At 41.4% G+C, this 22,302-nt stretch overlaps 1 protein-coding gene across 1 annotated transcript in view; it reads left to right on the top strand.

The window, feature by feature from the left end:
• Positions 1-22,302, top strand: part of ptprfa (protein tyrosine phosphatase receptor type Fa) — a 363,596-nt gene that overhangs the window by 313,719 nt on the left and 27,575 nt on the right. The window lies entirely within an intron of this gene.

Raw genomic sequence — 22,302 nt, 5'->3', positions numbered from 1 at the left:
TGACCATTGCTGAAAATGGCTGAAATGTATTGCTGAATAAGCTGAAGGCTGAAATGCAATGCTGAATAAGCTGAAGGCTGAAATGCAATGCTGAAGAATCCTGGAAGCTGAAATGTAAATGGATTTTGAAAATTAACTTGTTTAGCTAAAAAACTATTCCACATTGCTGAAAAGGCTGGAAAGAAAATCATATGATGTAGAAATTGCTAAAGAAAGAAGTTAAACTAACATGAAAGAAGACACAGTGTAGTGAACGATGGATGAACTAAAGGATTTGAATATATGAGTTAAAAAAGGGAAGAATGAAACAGCAAAAAAGTGAACTTGTAGAAAGACTGTATAGACAGAAACAATGTATAGTTTAAAAACTAATAAATATTGCTGAAAAATAAAAAAGGTAAAAGCTGTGCAAGCGAATCACAAATATTTGAAGGACGGTTTTCTTAGAGAAAGAAGAGAAGATGGAAGGAAAGACTGAAAAAGGGAAGATATGAGGCAATATGAAGGCCTGAAAAAACATACACACATACATCACATGTTGAGTAAAATACAGAAAATTGCCAAAAGAAAACTGGAGGTTCCTGGAAGTTTGCAGCGGAGGTTTGGGAGAGAGCATGGGAGAGCAGCTAGCCTCCAGAGGGAAGCTGTGGGCTCCGGAGGGTTCTGCAAGAGTAGAGTGGGGCCTGGGGCAGTGAGCTGGGGCCTCCAGGGGGAAGCGGTGGGCCCTGGAGGGTCCTGGAAGTGTGCAGCGGAGGTGTGGGAGAGAGCAGGGGAGAGGGGCAGGCATCCAGGGGGAAGCAGAGCTCAGTGGAGGGTCCTGGAAGTGTGCACGGGGGGTGTGGGAGAGAGCATGGGAGAGGGGCAGGCATCCAGGGGGAATGGTTCAGTTAACACTAGTTAACAGCGTGAGCATCCCTAGTTTGTGTGAAGATAACATACCAGAAGGGATTGGAATTATCATTTGTCATTAACAGATAAAAGAAAATCCAGTTTTATGTTTACATTAAAGATAGATATTTTTTTTTCAAAGAAAACAACTAGGTTCAGGTGAGAAAGTGAGGTCAAAATGACACATGACAAATGATAATTCCAATCCCTTCTGGTATGTTATCTTCACACAAACCAAAATAATAAGGTGCATATAGTCTAAATTTGTCCCTGCAGCAATCGCTAACGTAACTGTGTCCAATTCGGATCGCCCCCTCGCAGCTATTGTCCAATTGTGACCACATCCGGTCTAATTCACTTTCCGGTCTTCTCGCGAGCATTGACGCCAACCGTTACAACTAACCGGTAAGTGGGAGTAATTTACACATATTAAACTATTTATATGCCAAATTTCATATGTTTTTTATGGATATTTAACTGTCTAAAATTTATATTAAAGTGACTTTGACGGCTAAAAGCCGCGAGAATGCTTAGATCGCGCTTGGGCGACGCTCTTTTCCCGGCTAAAGTGTGCCTTTATTTTTGCTATACTCGGGAGATCTGCTCTCAAACGAGTGCATTTTGTAGCTAGCTTGACGCTATTTTGTCTAACGTAACTGTGTCCAATTCGGATCGCCCCCTCGCAGCTATTGTCCAATTGTGACCACATCCGGTCTAATTCACTTTCCGGTCTTCTCGCGAGCATTGACGCCAACCGTTACAACTAACCGGTAAGTGGGAGTAATTTACACATATTAAACTATTTATATGCCAAATTTCATATGTTTTTATGGATATTTAACTGTCTAAAATTTATATTAAAGTGACTTTGACGGCTAAAAGCCGCGAGAATGCTTAGATCGCGCTTGGGCGACGCTCTTTTCCCGGCTAAAGTGTGCCTTTATTTTTGCTATACTCGGGAGATCTGCTCTCAAACGAGTGCATTTTGTAGCTAGCTTGACGCTATTTTGTCTAGCTAATTAAAGTATACGATAATGTCACATAAACCTGCTTGGAAACAAGTAGTTAGATAAGTAGGATGACAAGAGGAAAGTTGCAGCCGCGGAAAAGCTTTTAAAGAATCCACTTGACGTTTTTGTTTCTTAATGATCATTGAAGCATAAAGGCCTATTGAACAAATATTTGCAGCCGGATGTGTTGAAAGTATTGTGGTAAACTCAGTCTGATGAGGAACAAGCTAATAACCCCCAAAAAATCAGCAGGACAAAGTGGATGCAGCGAGCAGACGTGGGCGGTCACAATTGGACAATAGTTGCGCACGGCCAAAACAACCGCGATAGGGCACTTTTCTCATCTCCGGTAATAACAAATGTTGACTAAATAAATAAAACTATATATGGTTAGAAAGGTAATAACCTACACTTTAATTATATGCTATTAACTCAGCTGGAAACTTTATTTGATCAAATATATTAGTATTTAAAGAAAAATTTTAATAGAATGTTAGCTAAAAAGCGATCCGAATTGGACACAGTTACGTTAGCTAATTAAAGTATACGATAATGTCACATAAACCTGCTTGGAAACAAGTAGTTAGATAAGTAGGATGACAAGAGGAAAGCTGCAGCCGCGGAAAAGCTTTTAAAGAATCCACTTGACGTTTTTGTTTCTTAATGATCATTGAAGCATAAAGGCCTATTGAACAAATATTTGCAGCCGGATGTGTTGAAAGTATTGTGGTAAACTCAGTCTGATGAGGAACAAGCTAATAACCCCCAAAAAATCAGCAGGACAAAGTGGATGCAGCGAGCAGACGTGGGCGGTCACAATTGGACAATAGTTGCGCACGGCCAAAACAACCGCGATAGGGCACTTTTCTCATCTCCGGTAATAACAAATGTTGACTAAATAAATAAAACTATATATGGTTAGAAAGGTAATAACCTACACTTTAATTATATGCTATTAACTCAGCTGGAAACTTTATTTGATCAAATATATTAGTATTTAAAGAAAAATTTTAATAGAATGTTAGCTAAAAAGCGATCCGAATTGGACACAGTTACGTTAGCTCTCTCGCTCTCGGGCAGGAAGCAAGTGCTGCAAGCTAGCGCTGGCAATACGGGATGAGATTAAAGGAAATATAACGTTTCTTAATCGCCTAATGAAAATTCACAATACGCCAGTCAATGTGCTCCGATGTTCACGTCAAGTATCTGTGAACACACACACACACACACACACACACACACACACACACACACACACACACACGTAACGAGCTGCCAATGAAGCAATAAGAAGGGCTGTTCCTTGCTAGCAGATCGTCAACTATAACTTAACTGAAAACTGAGCAAAGCTCCTCACTTAACGTTACCATGATTGTTACACACATTTTGGTTAGTATTAAGGAATATACGTAATTTCATAGCCATGTGTATTCCAAATAAAATCAATACGAGTAATGTACGTCAACAGGTACGAAGCACAGACAGCCACTTTGTTTGGAGCTGTTACTATGGTGACCTAAGCCCAGAGTGGGAGGGGGACTGACGCAGCAGTTAGCACGCTGAGTGAAGCAGAATCTAACAAAACTTCACCTCACAAAACGGAGGACTACAGAAAAACTATAAGGCCTATCGAAATAATTCTTTCACTAACAGAACCAGGAGGCTTCAGCGAAGAGACTGATCCGCTTTTTGTGAAGATATTCCAAAAAATGAAGGATTCGTAGCGAGAAGCACCCATCTCCTCATCGAGCTGAACGCGACGGTGTTTGAATGACGTTTCCGCCGTTTTTCGGTCGCTATCTAGTCCTACACCGAGGACTAGATAGCGACCGAAAAACGGCGGAATAAAAAGAAAAAAAATAATAAAGAGAAAAAACGAAGAACATATCTTGGGATTGCTGCTTTGCACAGCAATCCCAACAATAAAGACACAGGATAACATAAGTGTGAATGCTGAATCAGCATTCACACTAATAAAGAGAAAAAACGAAGAACATATCTTGGGATTGCTATCCCAACAATAAAAAAAAGAATAATAAAGAGAAAAAAACGAAGAACATATCTTGGGATTGCTGCTTTGCACAGCAATCCCAACAATAAAGACACAGGATAACATAAGTGTGAATGCTGAATCAGCATTCACACTAATAAAGAGAAAAAACGAAGAACATATCTTGGGATTGCTATCCCAACAATAAAAAAAAGAATAATAAAGAGAAAAAAACGAAGAACATATCTTGGGATTGCTGCTTTGCACAGCAATCCCAACAATGATCTGACAAAATAGGATTTTGGGGGAAAACTTTTAAATGTTCAATTTCAATGCCATATGTCAGAACAAGATCAAGGGTGTGATTTGAAACAGTGGGTGGGTTTATTAACATTTTGAGTGAAATCAATTTAATATAGAATTAAATGCAGTGCTGAGACTATTATTTTCAACATCTACATGAATCTAGAGGTTGAGTCATGGCAACTGGACTTTCAGTTCTTTAAAGGTGAAACGTTTCGCCACACATCCAAGTGGCTTCATCAGTCTGAGAGAGGCTGGGCAGGAACCTCCAAATTTATTTCCCAGGTTGGTTTCACTCCACCTCGGGCTCAATAGACTCACTAAGTGATCTAAGCAAAACAGGTGGAGAGTCGTTAGTCCACGCCCCTGAGTTGGTTTCACTTCACACCTGGTCTGAATAGGCTCGTTAAGTGACCAAAGGGGGAGCTCAGAAGAGGGTTGTTAAGGTCTAATGATGGACTCATTCTGATTCCCCAACAGTCTGCAGAACCTGCAGAGTCTGTCGTTCCTGAGAAACATTGGGTTTGTTCCTTAATTTCCTGGGAACAGTTGAAAGAGCAGCCTGGTAGATTGAAGACAGATTATGTCTGAGTCCTCCACCCCTGTTGAGAGAGGGTTTCTCCACTTGGACATGGATAGCTTCTCTGACACCTCTTTCAAACCATCTATCTTCTCTGTCCAAAATGTGTACTTCACTGTCTTCAAAACAGTGTCCTGATTCCTCTAAATGGAGGTGCACAGCTGACTGTGGTCCTGAGGAGCTGCTCCTCCTGTGCTGTTCAGGAGAAGTCAGTGAAGGCCTCCACCAGGTCCCTGTACTCTCCCTCCTGTCCACCATGCACACATGCTGCAACAGCCATATCATCGGAATATTTCTGTATGTGGCAGGACTGAGTTATACCTAAAGTTCGATCTGTAAACCGTGAACAGAAATGGAACAAAAATAGTTCCCTGTGGAGCCCCAGTGCTGCATTCCAGTGTCCCAGAAACACAGCTCCCCAGGCTGACATACTGCGGTCTGGATGTCAAATAGTCCATAATCCCTGACATCAGGCAAGGGGTCACTCCCATACATAGAAGCTTGTCTCTCAGTATGGGAGGCCGTATAGTGTTGAAAGGACTGGAGAAGTCGAAGAACATAATCCTCACATGTGAATTAGGCACATCCAGATAGGCATATGCCCAGTGTAGCATGTAAAGCACAGTATCTTCCACTCCCATGTGTTTCTGAAAGGCAAACTGAAGGGGATCGAGATCCTCCTCAACCTGCAGCATTATGCAACGGACAAGGAACCACTCCAAGGTCTTCATGATGCGGGAAGTCAAAGCCACCGGTCTATAGTCATTTAGCTCTAACGGTCGCCCTGTTTTGTGCACCGGTATTAGACAAGAAGTCTTCCACAGTGTCTGGACTTTTTCCAACCAATGGCTCATATTAAAGAGCCTCTAAAAGGGACAGCTATTTGTTCTGCACTGTCCTTCTGAAGCCTTGGACACATTCCATCTGGTCCTGCAGCCTTCCCTGGCTGAAGTCTCCTGTGCTCAGCTATGAGCTTCCGTTGTTAGAGATATAAGCAGCTGTTCAGATTGTAACAGCCTCAGAAGTGGAGGTGGAGGGAGTAGCTGCAGAGGTGGAGCTATAGGGATCATCTGCCTCTCCACACCTCCCTGGTATTATTGTTTTCCAGCTGTTTTTCCAACTTTTTCTTGTATTCCACCTTAGCTCGCCTCAGTGTCTTATTGAGCTCCCATTTTATACTGCTCAGCTTTTTCTTATCTCTGTCCTGGAAAGCCCTCTTCTTCTGGTTCAGGAGGTCTTTAATGTCACTGTTTATCCATGGTTTATTGTTACGATAGTACTGTACTATACTAACTGGGAGTACTGTGTCTCTACAGAAATTAATGTAGTCAGTGATGATGTTGACTCTTCTGTCAGTGTCCATTTTTTGCTCGACCAGCAGTATGCATCCCAGTTTGTGCACTCAAAGCAGTCTCTCAATGAATCCCTTCCCTCTAGTGACCATTTCTTGAAAGACCTGGTGGTAACGGGAAGCTTCTTCACACAGGGTCTGTATGTGGGCTGAAGATAGATCATGCTGTGATCAGATCTACCCAGTGGTGGAAGAGGTACATTCCTGTAGGCTTCTTTGATGTTAGCATAGAAAAGATCTAATGTCCTTTCTCCATGTGTTGGAGCACTGACAAAGTAAGTAAGGTACAATGTGCACTAATGTACCACCCAAAGGGTTAATTATTGGACCTCAAGGTAACTATTTGTACCTTTTTTAGGGCCAAAAGGTACATATATGTTCCCAAGCAGTAAAAGATACATATATGTACCATTTCTTAAGTTAAGGTACAATTTCAAGAGTCAGTCTGTGTTAGACCAAATACAAAACAGTTTGGTTAGATATTCATTTTATACTCTTAGATTTTAAGGTTTTAATGTTTCTTTAATTATTTAATTTGAATTTCAACTCAGCTTATGCTTGAGTGGCCTTGAAAGAAAGTTGTTTAAATAGATCTGCTGATATGAAAATTTGCTAGTAAAATTATCCTTTCAATATTGTAATTATGATATTGACACAAACTTTTCAGGTGGCAAGGTGCTGAATCCTCAGTACAGATGTATGACTGATTCACACTGAAATAAATATTGGACTTGTTTTTCATGAGAAACATCCTGGCAAAAAAGGAACTTTCAGAGGAACAAATCAGAATAAAGTGGGTTTGCTCACACCCTTTTGTTTAAATGACAGCTGTTCTTTGTCTGCCCTGCCTGTTGCAGAGGTGTTGCTAGGCGGGAAAGAGCTCAGTGTGGCCATCGCCAGCTCACTGCTTTTGATTGGTGAATGTAGGTGTCAAACATGTAGAGCCAGCATTGATTGGTTGTGGGACCTTCAGTTTCAAAAAACCAACTATCGTGCGCTTCATTCTTTTTTGGCCTGTGCTGGAGTTTAGTCAACTGACGTCCATGGCGCTTGCAGGCCTTTCAACTGAGAACCTCTTAAAAAATATAACTGAAGCAGGCATAGAGGTGACCGAAGTCGAAGCCCAGAGATTCAGAGGTAAGTTATGTTGAAATATAAACTGGAGTGCCATGTCAGTTGACAAAACGCTAGCGGGCTAGCTAACGTTTTTCATTAGTTAGCTTCAAATTAGCTAGCGCGGTAGCTAATGTTAGTGTGGGAGTGAATACAAAATGGTGCATGTAGATCGCGGATTAAAGATTTTTTGTCTGACTTTACTATCTAATGTAAATGTGCATATACAATGCCGAGTTAGGCTAATATAAAATGGCTAACTTTCGCTCGCTAACTTTGCTAATGTTAGCTACCTATCCCCCCACCCCCTCTATCACCACCTAATGTTACTAAAACGGCGCGAAAATTCAAGTTGTGGGTTTAGATTATATTGTGGGTGATGTGGGCTGTGGCTGAATGTTACTGAATTTTATTTTGTGTGGCAAGGCATCCCTTGGGTGATGAAGCAGATGTTATCTCCCTAGTTAAATTAGCTAGTTGGTTTGTCTTGACTGTGTTTTCGTATTTAGTATTACTATTTTAATCCCTTTTTTTTAATAAATTGTCCTCAGATAATGATGTGGATGGTGACACAGTTGACTGTGGCCTCACAGAGAGTATGGTTGCATACTTGTTTAAAGGATCTTTCAAGAAGCAGGTAAAATTCAATCAATTTGTGTGCAAAATGAAAGAGCAAGTAGTAACACTGACTTTAGAGAATGTACCTCCAGAGGAATGGCAGCAGTCAACTACTTCAACTACATCAAGGTGAGCTGCCTAGGGTTTCATACCTGACCTGTTACAAGGAATATCTTCTGTAAATAAAATGTTATGAAAGACTGTAAATGCATTTTACTTATTGGTAAAATAAGTAACTTAATATTCCTATGACCCTAACTTCGTAGGGTCATAGGAATATTCTTTTTAATTTATTTCCAAAGGCAAAAGGCAAAGGCAAATTTATTTGTATAGCACCTTTCATACACTACGCAATTCAAAGTGCTTTACAAGGCATATAATTACATTAAAAGCATTGAAAAGAGCATTTAAAAATAGATATTTAACATAAAATAAATTTAAATCAAGGAAAGTAAATAAAAATAAAACATAAAAGCACATTAAGAAAACAAGGATGAACAACTAGACGATGCAATTTCTGAAGAAATTGCGTTGGGATTGCCGATCGCCGCGAAAAGCTCGAGGCAGACCGCGTCGCCGAAGCACATTTTGAATCGACCGATTGCGATAATCGAGAAATACCGACTGTAGTGAGGGTGCTTTCATTTTGAGAAAATGCTATAAACAGGCTTTTATTTTGAAAGGACAAGGTGCTGCAGGAGACTCTTGGGACCTTGTACAAGAATCTGGACTTTATTTTGAATATTCCTTACTATTTACAAAATTGTAATACCTTACTATAAATAACTGTGGACTTTTATTGTGAAAGTCTCACCATGTCAGAAACCATGGCTGACAAGGAAAATGGCCTCACTTGGTACCTGAAGCTGTATGCCAATAGGTAACGTCCATTTTAATATTGAGTTGCTGTTTCAGGGCTTTTTTATTGATAAAATGCTATTTCGGGACTTTTATTTTGAAAGGACAAAGTGCTGCAGGAGACTCTTGGGACCTTGTACAAGAATCTGGACTTTATTTTGAATATTCCTTACAATTTACAAAATTGTAATATCTTTCTATAAATAACTGTAGACTTTTATTGTGAAAGTCTGACCATGTCAGAAACCATGGCTGACATGGAAAATGGCCTCACCTGGTGCCCGAAGCTGTATGCCAATAACCAACGTCCGTTTTAATATTGAGTTGCTGTTTCAGGGCTTTTCTATTGAGAAAATGCTATTTCGGGGCTTTTATTTTGAAAGGACAAAGTGCGGCAGGAGAGTCTTGGTGACCTTGTTCAAGAATCTAGACTTTATTTTGAATATTCGTTACTATTTACAAAAATGTAATAACTTACTATAAATAACTGTAGACTTTTATTGTGAAAGTCTCACCATGTCAGAAACCATGGCTGACATGGAAAATGGCCTTACTTGGTACCTGAAGCTGTATGGCAATAGGTAACGTCCATTTTAATATTGAGTTGCTGTTTCAGGGCTTTTCTATTGAGAAAATGCTATTTCGGGGCTCTTATTTTGAAAGGACAAAGTGCTGGAGGAGACTCTTGGGACCTTGTTCAAGAACCTAAACTTTATTTTGAATATTCCTTACTATTTACAAAATGTAATAACTTACTATAAATAACTGTAGACTTTTATTGTGAAAGTCTCACCATGTCAGAAACCATGGCTGACATGGAAAATGGCCTTACTTGATACCTGAAGCTGTATGCCAAAAAGTAACGTCCATTTTCATATTGAGTTGCTGTTTCAGGGCTATTCTGTTGAGAAAATGCTATTTCGGGGCTTTTATTTTGAAAGGACAAGGTGCTGGAGGAGACTCTTGGGACCTTGTACAAGAATCTGGACTTTATTTTGAATATTCCTTAAAATTTACAAAAATGTAATATCTTCCTATATATGACTAGACTTTTCTTCTGAAAGTCCAAACATGGCCTGCTGGGAGATGACACCATGGCTGACATGTAAAACAGCCACAGAGTAAAATGCTCTAAATAACTGAGAATGGTGCCCTTGTGTAACAGCATTAGGCCGCCAGTCATTCTTAGTTACCAACCACACACAGCTGCTATTGTTTTGTGTTGAGCTGTTGCTATGGTGACCTATGCCCAGAGTGGGGGTGAGGGTGGGGGGTGGGGAGGGTGGTACAGAGTGGTCACCATGTGAAACAGCAGTGGACATTTGGCAGCCAGTCATTCTCAATTACCAACCACAGACAGCTGCTATTGTTTTGTGTTGAGCTGTTGCTATGGTGACCTATGCCTAGAGTGGGGGTGAGGGTGGGGAGTGGGGGGGGGGGGTGGTACTGAGTGGTCACCAAGTGAAACAGCAGTTGACGTTTGGCAGCCAGTCATTCTTAATTACTAACCACAGACAGATGCTATGCTGCTAATGCATTGTATGTATTTGCTATGGTCACCTATGCCCAGAGTGGGGGGGGGGGGGGGGTATTGAGTTATCCCCATGTGTAACATCATGTGACATTATGCAGCCAGTCATTTTTAATTACCAAACATAGACAGCTGCTATGCTGCTATTGCTTTGTTTTGAGCTGTTGCTATGGTGACCTATGCCCAGAGTGGGGGTGAGGGTGGGGAGTGGGGGGGGTGGGGTGGTACTGAGTGGTCACCAAGTGAAACAGCAGTTGGAATTTGGCAGCCAGTCATTCTTAATTACCAACCACAGACAGATGCTATGCTGCTAATGCATTGTATGTATTTGCTATGGTGACCTATGCCCAGAGTGGGGGTGAGGGTGAGGGTGGGGGGGGGGGTGGTATTGAGTTATCCCCATGTGTAAAAGCAGTGGACATTATACAGCCAGTCATTCTTAATTACCAACCACAGACAGATGCTATGCTGCTATTGCTTTGTTTTGAGCTGTTGCTATGGTGACCTATGCCCAGAGTGGGGGTGAGGGTGAGGGGGGGGGGGGGGGGGGGTGGTACTCAGTGGTCACCAAGTGTAACAGCAGTGGACATTTGGCAGCCAGTCATTCTTAATTACCAAACATAGACAGCTGCTATGCTGCTATTGCGCAATGAGCTGCTTTGTGTTGAGTAGTTGCTATGGTGATCAAAGGCCAGAGTGAGAGGGGGAGTGACAGCACTTTACACACGCTGAGTGGAGAAACTGAGAAAACTTCACCTTACAAACTGGGGGATTACAGAAAAACTATAAGTGCTATCAATATAATTCTTTCACTAACAGTGCCAGGAGGCTTCAACAAAGAGACCGATCCACTTTTTGTGAAGATATTCCAAAAAATGAAGGATTGGTGGCGAGTTAGAAACAGCCTTCATTTGTGTTTCTCTCCAAAAATTGTAGAGATCTTTAGAATGGGAGTGAATGAGAGATTGAGCAGTCACTCTCTGTCTGTTAGGCCACCTTGTGGAAAAACCGTAGGTCCTATAAAAATATGAACAGCATTGCCTGAAAGAAGACAAAAATCTCTACTACTTTTGAGAAAATGGTGTATGAAGAGTCAAAATTGTGGCCGTGACAGCGAGTTAGAGAGAAAATTTTCCCTAAACTTAACAGCTTCTCCCACTCTAGCGATGACATCACGCACTCTAGCCCTCTCCCATACACACCAATGTAAAATTCAGAAATTTCCTAAAAAAACCATAAAACTTAAACTGCGATTGAAGAAAAACCGTAATAGATATCAAAAAGCTGTATACAAGACTTATAGATTAATGCCTTCTGACCCGTTTAAAGGTCAAATGGTGTTTCTAGCTGAAAGTATGCTGACACAGTTAAGGCTCAAAGAGGACAAAGTTGAAGGGGATTTTAACGTCCTCTCCATTCATTCCTATGGGAAAAAATTCCCACAAAACCTGGAATATTTCGGAAATTATGAAATATATCGCTGAAAAAAGTAGAAGCACCCATCTCCTCATCGAGCTGCACGCGACGGTGTTTGAATGACGTTTCTACGTCGAACGGTGTAGGACTAGATAGCGACCGAAAAACGGCGGAATAAAAAGAAAAAGAAAAAAAATAATAAAGAGAAAAAACGAAGAACATATCTTGGGATTGCTGCTTTGCACAGCAATCCCAACAACTAGACGATGCAATTTCTGAAGAAATTGCGTTGGGATTGCCGATCGCCGCGAAAAGCTCGAGGCAGACCGCGTCGCCGAAGCACGTTTTGAATCGACCGATTGCGATAATCGAGAAATACCGACTGTAGTGAGGGTGCTTTTATTTTGAGAAAATGCTATAAACAGGCTTTTATTTTGAAAGGACATAGAGCTGCAAGATATGCAAGATATGCAAGATACTCATGGGAACTCACAACAGAATCTGGACTTTATTTTGAATATTCCTCATACTTTACAAAAATGTGATATCTTCCTATAAATAACTGTAGACTTTTATTGTGAAAGTCTGACCATGTCAGAAACCATGGCTGACAAAGAAAATGGCCTCACCTGGTGCCCGAAGCTGTATGCCAATAACCAACGTCCGTTTTAATATTGAGTTGCTGTTTCAGGGCTGTTTTATTGAGAAAATGCTATTTTGGGGCTTTTATTTTGAAAGGGCAAAGTGCTGCAGGACACTCTTGGGACCTTGTTCAAGAATCTGGACTTTATTTTGAATATTCCTTACAATTTACAAAAATGTAATATCTTCCTATAAATAACTGTAGACTTTTATTGTGAAAGTCTCACCATGTCAGAAACCATGGCTGACATGGAAAATGGCCTCACTTGGTACCTGAAGCTGTATGCCAATAGGTAACGTCATTTAAATATTGAGTTGCTGTTTCAGGGCTTTTTTATTGAGAAAATGCTATTTCGGGGCTTTTATTTTGAAAGGACATAGTGCTGCAGGAGACTCTTGGGACCTTGTACAAGAATCTGGACTTTATTTTGAATATTCCTTACAATTTATGAAAATGTAATATCTTCCTATAAATAACTGTAGACTTTTATTGTGAAAGTCTCACCATGTCAGAAACCATGGCTGACATGGAAAATGGCCTTACTTGTTACCTGAAGCTGTATGCCAATAGGTAACGTCCATTTTAATATTGAGTTGCTGTTTCAGGGCTATTCTGTTGAGAAAATGCTATTTCGGGGTTTTTATTTTGAAAGGACAAGGTGCTGGAGGAGACTCTTGGGACCTTGTACAAGAACCTAAACTTTATTTTGAATATTCCTTATAATTTAAAAAAATGTAATATCTACGTATTAATGACTAGACTTGTATTTTATACTTGAGCTGTTGCTATGGTGACCTAAACGCAGAGTGGGGGTGGGGGTGGGGGGGTACTGGGTGGTCACCAAGTGTAACAGCAGTGGACATTTGGCAGCCCGTCATACTTAACTACCAACCACAGACAGCTGCTATTGTTTTGTTTTGAGCTATTGCTATGGTGACCTATGCCCAGAGTGGGGGTGAGTGTGGGGGTGGGGGGGTGGTACTGAGTGGTCACCAAGTGTTACAGCAATGGACATTAGGCATTCCTAATTACCAACCACAGACAGTTCATATGCTGCTATTGCTTTGTGTTAAGCTGTTGCTATGGTGACCTATACCTAGAGTGGGGGTGAGGGTGGGGAGTGAGGGGGGGTGGTACTGAGTGGTCACCAAGTGTAACAGCAGTGGACATTTGGCAGCCTGTCATTCTTAATTACCAACCACAGACAGCTGATATGCTGCTATTGCCTTGTATGCTGCTGCTATGGTGACCTATGCCCAGGGTGGGGGTGAGGGTGGGGGGGGGGGGGTGGTACTGAGTGGTCATCAAGTGTAACAGCAGTGGACATTTGGCAGCCTGTCATTCTTAATTACCAACCACAGACAGCTGATATTCCTGCTATTGCCTTGTATGCTGTTGCTATGGTGACCTATGCCCAGAGTGGGGGGGGGGTGGTACTGAGTGTTCACCAAGTGTAACAGCAGTGGACATTATGCAGCCAGTAATTCTTAATTACTAACCACAAACAGATGCTATGCTGCTAATGCATTGTATGTATTTGCTATGGTCACCTATGCCCAGAGTGGGGGTGAGGGTGAGGGTGGGGGGGTGGGGGGGGGGGGGGGGGGGGGGGTGGTATTGAGTTATCCCCATGTGTAAAAGCAGTGGACATTATACAGCCAGTCATTCTTAATTACCAACCACAGACAGATGCTATGCTGCTATTGCTTTGTTTTGAGCTGTTGCTATGGTGACCTATGCCCAGAGTGGGGGTGAGGGTGAGGGTGGGGGGGGTGGTACTCAGTGGTCACCAAGTGTAACAGCAGTGGACATTATGCAGCCAGTAATTCTTAATTACTAACCACAAACAGATGCTATGCTGCTAATGCATTGTATGTATTTGCTATGGTCACCTATGCCCAGAGTGGGGGTGAGGGTGAGGGGGGGGGGGGGTATTGAGTTATCCCCATGTGTAAAAGCAGTGGACATTATACAGCCAGTCATTCTTAATTACCAACCACAGACAGATGCTATGTTGCTATTGCTTTGTCAGCTGTTGCTATGGTGACCTATGCCTAGAGTGGGGGTGAGGGTGGGGAGTGGGGGGGGGGGGGGGGGGGGTGGTACTGAGTGGTCACCAAGTGAAACAGCAGTTGACATTTGGCAGCCAGTCATTCTTAATTACTAACCACAAACAGATGCTATGCTGCTAATGCATTGTATGTATTTGCTATGGTCACCTATGCCCAGAGTGGGGGTGAGGGTGAGGGTGGGGGGGGGGGTGGTATTGAGTTATCCCCATGTGTAAAAGCAGTGGACATTATACAGCCAGTCATTCTTAATTACCAACCACAGACAGATGCTATGCTGCTATTGCTTTGTTTTGAGCTGTTGCTATGGTGACCTATGCCCAGAGTGGGGGTGAGGGTGAGGGTGGGGGGGGTGGTACTCAGTGGTCACCAAGTGTAACAGCAGTGGACATTTGGCAGCCTGTCATTCTTAATTACCAAACATAGACAGCTGCTATGCTGCTATTGCGCAATGAGCTGCTTTGTGTTGAGCAGTTGCTATGGTGATCAAAGGGCCAGAGTGAGAGGGGGAGTGACAGCACTTTACACACGCTGAGTGGAGAAACTGAGAAAACTTCACCTTACAAACTGGGGGATTACAGAAAAACTATAAGTGCTATCAATATAATTCTTTCACTAACAGTGCCAGGAGGCTTCAACAAAGAGACCGATCCACTTTTTGTGAAGATATTCCAAAAAATGAAGGATTGGTGGCGAGTTAGAAACAGCCTTCATTTGTGTTTCTCTCCAAAAATTGTAGAGATCTTTAGAATGGGAGTGAATGAGAGATTGAGCAGTCACTCTCTGTCTGTTAGGCCACCTTGTGGAAAAACCGTAGGTCCTATAAAATATGAACAGCATTGCCTGAAAGAAGACAAAAATCTCTACTACTTTTGAGAAAATGGTGTATGAAGAGTCAAAATTGTGGCCGTGACGGCGAGTTAGAGAGAAAAATTTTCCCTAAACTTAACAGCTTCTCCCACTCTAGCGATGACATCACGCACTCTAGCTCTCTCCCATACACACCAATGTAAAATTCAGAAATTTCCTTAAAAAACCATAAAACTTAAACTGCGATTAAAGAAAAACCGTAATAGATATCAAAAAGCTGTATACAAGACTTATAGATTAATGCCTTCTGACCCGTTTAAAGGTCGAATGGTGTTTCTAGCTGAAAGTATGCTGACACAGTTAAGGCTCAAAGAGGACAAAGTTGAAAGGAGATTTTAACGTACTCTCCATTCATTCCTATGAGAAAAAATTCCGACAAAACCTGGAATATTTCGGAAATTATGAAAGATATCGCTGAGAAAAGTAGAAGCACCCATCTCCTCATCGAGCTGCACGCGACGGTGTTTGAATGACGTTTCTACGTCGAACGGTGTAGGACTAGATAGCGACCGAAAAACGGCGGAATAATAATAAAAATAAAAAAAAGAATAATAAAGAGAAAAAACGAAGAACATATCTTGGGATTGCTGCTTTGCACAGCAATCCCAACAATAAAGAGAAAAAACGAAGAACATATCTTGGGATTGCTGCTTTGCACAGCAATCCCAACAATAAAAAGCTTTCCAAGTTGTTAATACCATAAACAAAAATTAAGGTACAATACACTTTCATTAGGCACACCCATAAACACCCCTCTAATGCAATTTAATACAACAGCCATAAATTCAAATTAATCAATTTAATTGAATACTAAACTTCTCACCTGTTGTACCCTAGAAATTACTGTAGCAAAACAGAGCGAGTGGTACAGGACTGAAAAAAAGAAAAAACATTCCACAAATCACCCCTGTGCTGATATTAGTTCAAAAACATCTTTTACAGTAAAAGAAGAGATAAAGGAACACAAGTCATTCATCTACCAATCACTCCATGAAAGCAGTTTTAGTTTTGCTTATTACTCTCCATCTATAACCAAGAGTTTGAAAGCAAAAAATGACCAGTGGAGGTGGCAACAAAACAAACTGCTCCACAAAAGCACATTCATTAGTGAGGGGGCTTCATTCAAGGTCATCAAAATGACCTTGAATGAATGTCCAAAAAGCCAAAAAGAGTCCACCTCAACTGTCCTGCTCACTGAAGCATCTTTATTTTAAGTGTTTGAACCTTCGGAGACAGTTATTTTGCCATCCAAATTCATCAGCACCTTCTGGAAGAACTCAAATGTGAATTTGAGTTCTGATGGGTGGCTTAGGTTGAGTGCATAAATCAAACCAAAAAGCATGATAACTCCACAGGAAATGCTTCTTAGGTTGTTTAGCAGTTCCACGCCCTCTATCACCACTCCAACATCCTCTGGCTGTTCGTCTTCATCTGCTCCTTCTTTAAGCATCACATAAAGACCCACTGTGGTCTGTGCGATTGCACCTTTGGCATCCTCAAAGTTGGCACTCTAAGGATTAAAAACACCATTTATAAATAAATAAATAAAATATACCAATACTGAATTAATCCTGAGAGATCACAATAAAATGTCACTACTTACCAAGTACTCCTTGATGACAGTGTTGCTGTCCTCATTTAGGTAGGCACACAGACTTTTAAGGATGCAGTCCCTCTTGAGTTCAATGTCATCACTCTGCTGTTGTAACTTAACTTCTTGTTTTAACTTGCAATGCTTTAACAATTCATACCTACTTACTACTGATTTGCCACACACTTTACATTCCCACACACCCATTCACATATTCTACCTAGAAAAGAAAAAACAAAAACACAAGATTTAGATGTAACTTAGCGAAGACTTTTGCACAGCACTGTGGCTTGGATAATACAGAGCATACTAATGCAATCACATGTACTCACCTAAATTGAGAGGTTGCCCTTAGATGTGAACAATTTCTGAAAGACAATAACAAATATTACAATGTTAGCTCACAATAGTTTGATATAATATTCCATTTGTTTCACAAAGAGTTGCGTATTTGCATGCACATGCTCCACTGAGCCAGTCACACACACACACACACACATATATACTACGTGTATGTTTATCTTAATATGATGTGACTAATATCTGCTATTGTCCCTACCAAGGGCGCGGTTGATCCATGCTTAGCTAACACACAGAGCAAAGTAGAGGAGAGAGGCTGAGTGAGAGAAACGGAAGACGAAGGTGTTACGTGCAACAAAAAAAAAATAGATAAATAAAAATAAAAAAAAGACAAATGTCGATCACCGAGTGAAAACCAGGAGAAAATATCTAACGCGCCACCACCCAACCTGCTGCCTACTACCGCCCCATCGCGGGCCCTCACGACGGTCAAGTTGCTAGCTAATGATAAGCCATGTAACAGAGCTAACAGCTAGCTAGTGCATGGACAGACGCTGCCTGAGTGTCAGTAGTCTCATAAGCAGTATTCTCCACCGCAGACCTACGTCGCCAAAAAAACATACATAAACAATGAACCCGGGGTCGAAGTGGCGCTGTTAGCTCCTGCTAAACTGATAGCAGGTGCCAGTAAAACAAGACAAGACCGAAGTTACCTAATTAACACTTACCTAAATTCATCAACGTCTCAAACCTAGATGCCACATCAGTCATATTTGTCTTTGTGAACCGAAAGTGTAATTTAAGGTCACAGAGAGCAAAAAACTGAACTGACCTTATCACTTGCCACTTGAAAAGTCGACCATAGGAGAGTTCCCGCTCAAGATGTTTCCTTTTGATTTTGCGCATGCGCAGTATTCCTCTTCATCTTGACCTGTTGCTGCCCCCTACCGCATAGCCTTATTTAGCTCTATTCAAATAAAGAGTATTTGGTCTGTTTACATTCAGCTTATACATAAGTAAATTTACTTTATGTTTATTTAAATGAACGAATAAACAATTGATATTGTATATTTCAGTTAGATTTTACTTAAAAATATTGTTTATTGTTTATCAGGACCATTAATCATTTTTTTGAGTGTAGGTAATTTTTTGAGCAGTCATGGGAAAATCAAAATATCATCATTAACATTGCCAAACACAGTTTAACAGAGAATGGAAACACTTTGTCAAAGCAGCCAGCTTTGACTCTTAACCAAGGTTGTGTCTTTATGTTGTTAAACTAAGTGGCACAAGGGGTACAAGCCGCACACTCCGGCTTCCTTCCACAGCCCAAACATATGCAGTTTAAGTTGGTCAGCTATTCTAAAGGTGTACTCACACTAAGCAATCTGTTTGACCCTCAAAATACAGTTCTTTTGACTGGTGGGATTGCTCCTTGCCTGGCCTGCTTGAATAGGTGGGCCTTTCACCTGAAGAGAGCTGGGATAGGCTCCAGCAGATCCCTAAATAGGAATAAGAGGGTAAAGTCAAGGCAAGGCAAGGCAAGTTTATTTATATAGCACAATTCATACACAGAGTAATTCAAAGTGCTTTAGAGAAGTGAAAGACAAGTTAAAAATACATAGAAGAATTAAAAGTGAAATTAATATTAAAGGAAACTGAGTGCAGATAAATCACTTTGGACAAAACACTGTCAGTTGTCATATGTTATAGGCCACACAAAAAAGAAAGGTTTTTAGTTTGGACCTAAACATTGCCAGAGATGAGGCTTGTCTAACATCATCAGGAAGACTATTCCAGGTTTTAGCTGCATAGAACTGAAACGCTGCTTCTCCCTGTTTTGTCCTGACTCTGGGCATGAGCAGAAGGCCTGTCCCTGATGTTCTCAGAGTTCGAGATGGTTCATATGGCATCAACATGTCAGAGATGTAATGGTAATGTGGTGCTGAGCCATGAAGAGACTTACGCACAAGCAGTGCTGTTTTAAAGTCTATTCTCTGAGGGACAGGAAGCCAGTGCACAGATCTGAGAACAGGAGTGATGTGGTTGTACTTCCTGGTTGTAGTCAGGACCCGAGCAGCAGCGTTCTGAATGTACTGTAGCTGCCTTACAGCTCGTTTTGAGAGCCCTGTGAACAGGCCGTTACAGTAATCTAACCTGCTAGAGATAAATGCATGGATGAGTCTTTCCAAGTCTGATTTAGACATGATCCCTTTGATTCTGGCAATGTTTTTGAGATGATAAAATGCTGACGATGTAATCGATTTAATGTGGCTGTTAAAGTTCAAGTCTGAGTCCATGATTACCTAGATTTCTGGCTTGATTTTTAAATTTTAGAGAAAGAGACTCGAGGTGACCGCTGACACTTTCTCTTTGTTTCTGTGGCCCAAAGATTATTATTTCAGTCTTGTCACTGTTCATTTGGAGAGAGTTGTTTTGCATCCACAGATGATCTGTTCAATACAGCGGCATAGTGAATTGACTGGTCCATATTCACCAGCTGTGAGTGAAATGTAAATCTGAGTGTCATCTGCATAGTTATGGTAGGACACATTATGCTGCGTATTAACTGGTCTAAAGGAAACATGTAAAGATTGAACAAAAGGGGTCCCAAGATGGACCCCTGGGGGACCCCACATGTCAACCCCATTTGGTCTGAGACACCGTTACCAACTTCAATGAAATACTTCCTGTCTTCATACTGTCACCATTTAAGGGCAGTACCAGAGATGTCTATCCAGTCCTCTAACCTTTGTAGCAGCATCACATGGTCCACTGTGTCAAAAGCAGCACTTAGATCCAGCAGTACTAAGACAGAGACTCTGCCAGCGTCAGTGTTCAGACGAATGTCATTTGTCACCTTGATGAGTGCAGTTTCAGTGCTGTGACGGGGCCTAAAACTTGACTGAAAGTTGTTTAGCATGAGAAAGTTAGTAAGTTGCTGGTAAACAACTTTTTCAAAGATTTTGCCTAAAAATGGCAGGTTTGATATGGCAGGTTTGATATGGGCCGGTAGTTGTTCAGTACCGTACTCAACTAATTGAGTGAGTTGTGGTAATAAACTGCTTAGTACTGATTTCAGAAATATAGTGGGTAAAACATCAAGGCAACAGGTGGATGAACTCAGACTGGAGATGATCTCTTCAACTGTTATGCCATTTACTGGTGTGTCAGTCAGTGTCTCCTGGATGGCTGCAGAGTTGGTATCTGCCTTGTGCAATTTATTGTTTGTTTAATACGCTGAATCTTGTCATTAAAAAATAAATTAATAAAATAAACAAATTCATTACATTTGGATGTTGAAATTAGTTCCAGTGGTAATGGAGATGGAGGGTTTGTTAATCTACTCACTGTAGCAAACAGGACACGTGAGTTGATACTACTGTTGTTGATGATTTCAGAAAAATACGTTTCTCTCTTTCTACGTAGAGTTTCATTGAACACACACAACATCTGCTTATAAATATCACAATGAACCTGGAGCTTTAATTTACGCCATTTTTGTTCGGCCTTCCGGCACTCCCTTTTCTGTGCCCTGACCGAGTCATCATTTCTCCACGGTGGCTTTTGCCTGTTCCTGATTAATTTATCTTTAACAGGAGCAATCACATCAATGACATTTAGAACACTTGAAGTATATGAAGTCAACAAATCTTCAACATGAGAGAAAGTGGTATTTTCAAACCTAATCATCTCCATAAACAGTTTCCTGTTGTTGTCATTTATGTGTCATTTCTGAACAAGTGTAAGTCCAGTTCCATATTTTGGAATTATGGACACATCAAAAAAGACACAAAAATGATCAGAGAAAGCAACTTCAATCACAGTGACATTAGAAACGTTAACACCCTTAGTAATGACAAGGTCCAGAGTGTGACCTCTGGTATGGGTCAGCTCTGTAATGTGCTGACTAAGGCCATACATTTTAAGGACAGCAGAAAGTTCTTTGGCATATCTCTCACAGGCCTTATCCATGTGAACATTAAAATCACCTGTAATAACCAAACAGTCAAACTCTGTGAAGACCACTGAAAGTATCTCAGTCTGACAGGGGTGCTCTGTAGGTGTTGGCCGAGGTGGTCAGGCTGGTGGCGTTTTAGTTGATTGAGGGTCAGAGGTCATGCTCCTGGGTGGCAAAGGGGGTGGTGTTTGCTGGGGGGATGAATTCACTGACGTTGATGATAATACCCGTGATCTTGCCAGGTTAGGGGTACGAGGCACCATTTTAATTCCTGATTTCACCAAGGTTTCCAAATGATTTGGAAATCCCATTGGTGAAGCCGGGGATGGGATGGTCAATAATGAGTCTGCAGAGGATGTGGATGCAGCTGGAAGTGCCCAGGGCAGTGGAGGGGGCACCTTTGACGCGGGATCCTTGGGCTGATGAGGGGTCCGTTGCTGGTGTGGTGTGAGTGTTTACCTCACTCCTCTCTTCTCTCAGATGAGCCTTTGGCTGTTCACACGACCCAGACCCAGTCTGGTGCCTCAGAGAGTGGAGGAGGTTATCCGTTAGCCGTCTCACTCCACTCCTGCTCAGATATGGGCCCTTTCCCCTGAACAGGTCGTCGCGTTGCCAAAACAGGTTGAAGTTATCAATGAACTCCACTCCTCTTATCTCACAGGCCTTGGACAGCCATGTGTTCAATGCAAGCAGCCGAATGAATTTATTAATTCTCCTGTCGATGTTTGGGCGAGGTCCACTGACAAATGACTGGATTTTCAGTTTGTCAAGTTCCTCTAATAATTTAGAGAAGTCCTGTTTTAAAACCTCTGATTCTCCCTTTCTGGTGTCCACTGCACCTATATGCAGGATCAGCTGTTTGACTCCATGGTGTTTTGAGATGACCTGGGGGAGAAGAGCTGCTATCAGTGACCATGGCACTTGGGTAGCTGCATGTAATAATTCTGCTGTTGTTTATGTCACTGATAGCACCGTCTCCAAGCAGTAGGATATCTCTGTCCTTCACATTTGTCACAGATTCTTTGTATCTGTTTCTCTGACTGGCTCCATGACTCCTGTTTTTAAAGTTATTACTTTTTTGGTTTTCAGTCACAGCAGACATTTCTTGCTCAATAAGATTTAGTTCAGACAGTGGTTGAAACCTGTTACTGACCCGTATGTTTGTTGATGCTACATTTGGTCCTGGGGTGCCACCATTCTTCTTTCTAAT

The sequence above is a fragment of the Mastacembelus armatus genome, chromosome 4 (assembly GCF_900324485.2).
Source record: "Mastacembelus armatus chromosome 4, fMasArm1.2, whole genome shotgun sequence".
NCBI lineage: Eukaryota > Metazoa > Chordata > Actinopteri > Synbranchiformes > Mastacembelidae > Mastacembelus > Mastacembelus armatus.
The sequence above is the reverse complement of the archived record's forward strand: the minus strand, read 5'-3'. Positions and strand labels throughout refer to the sequence as shown.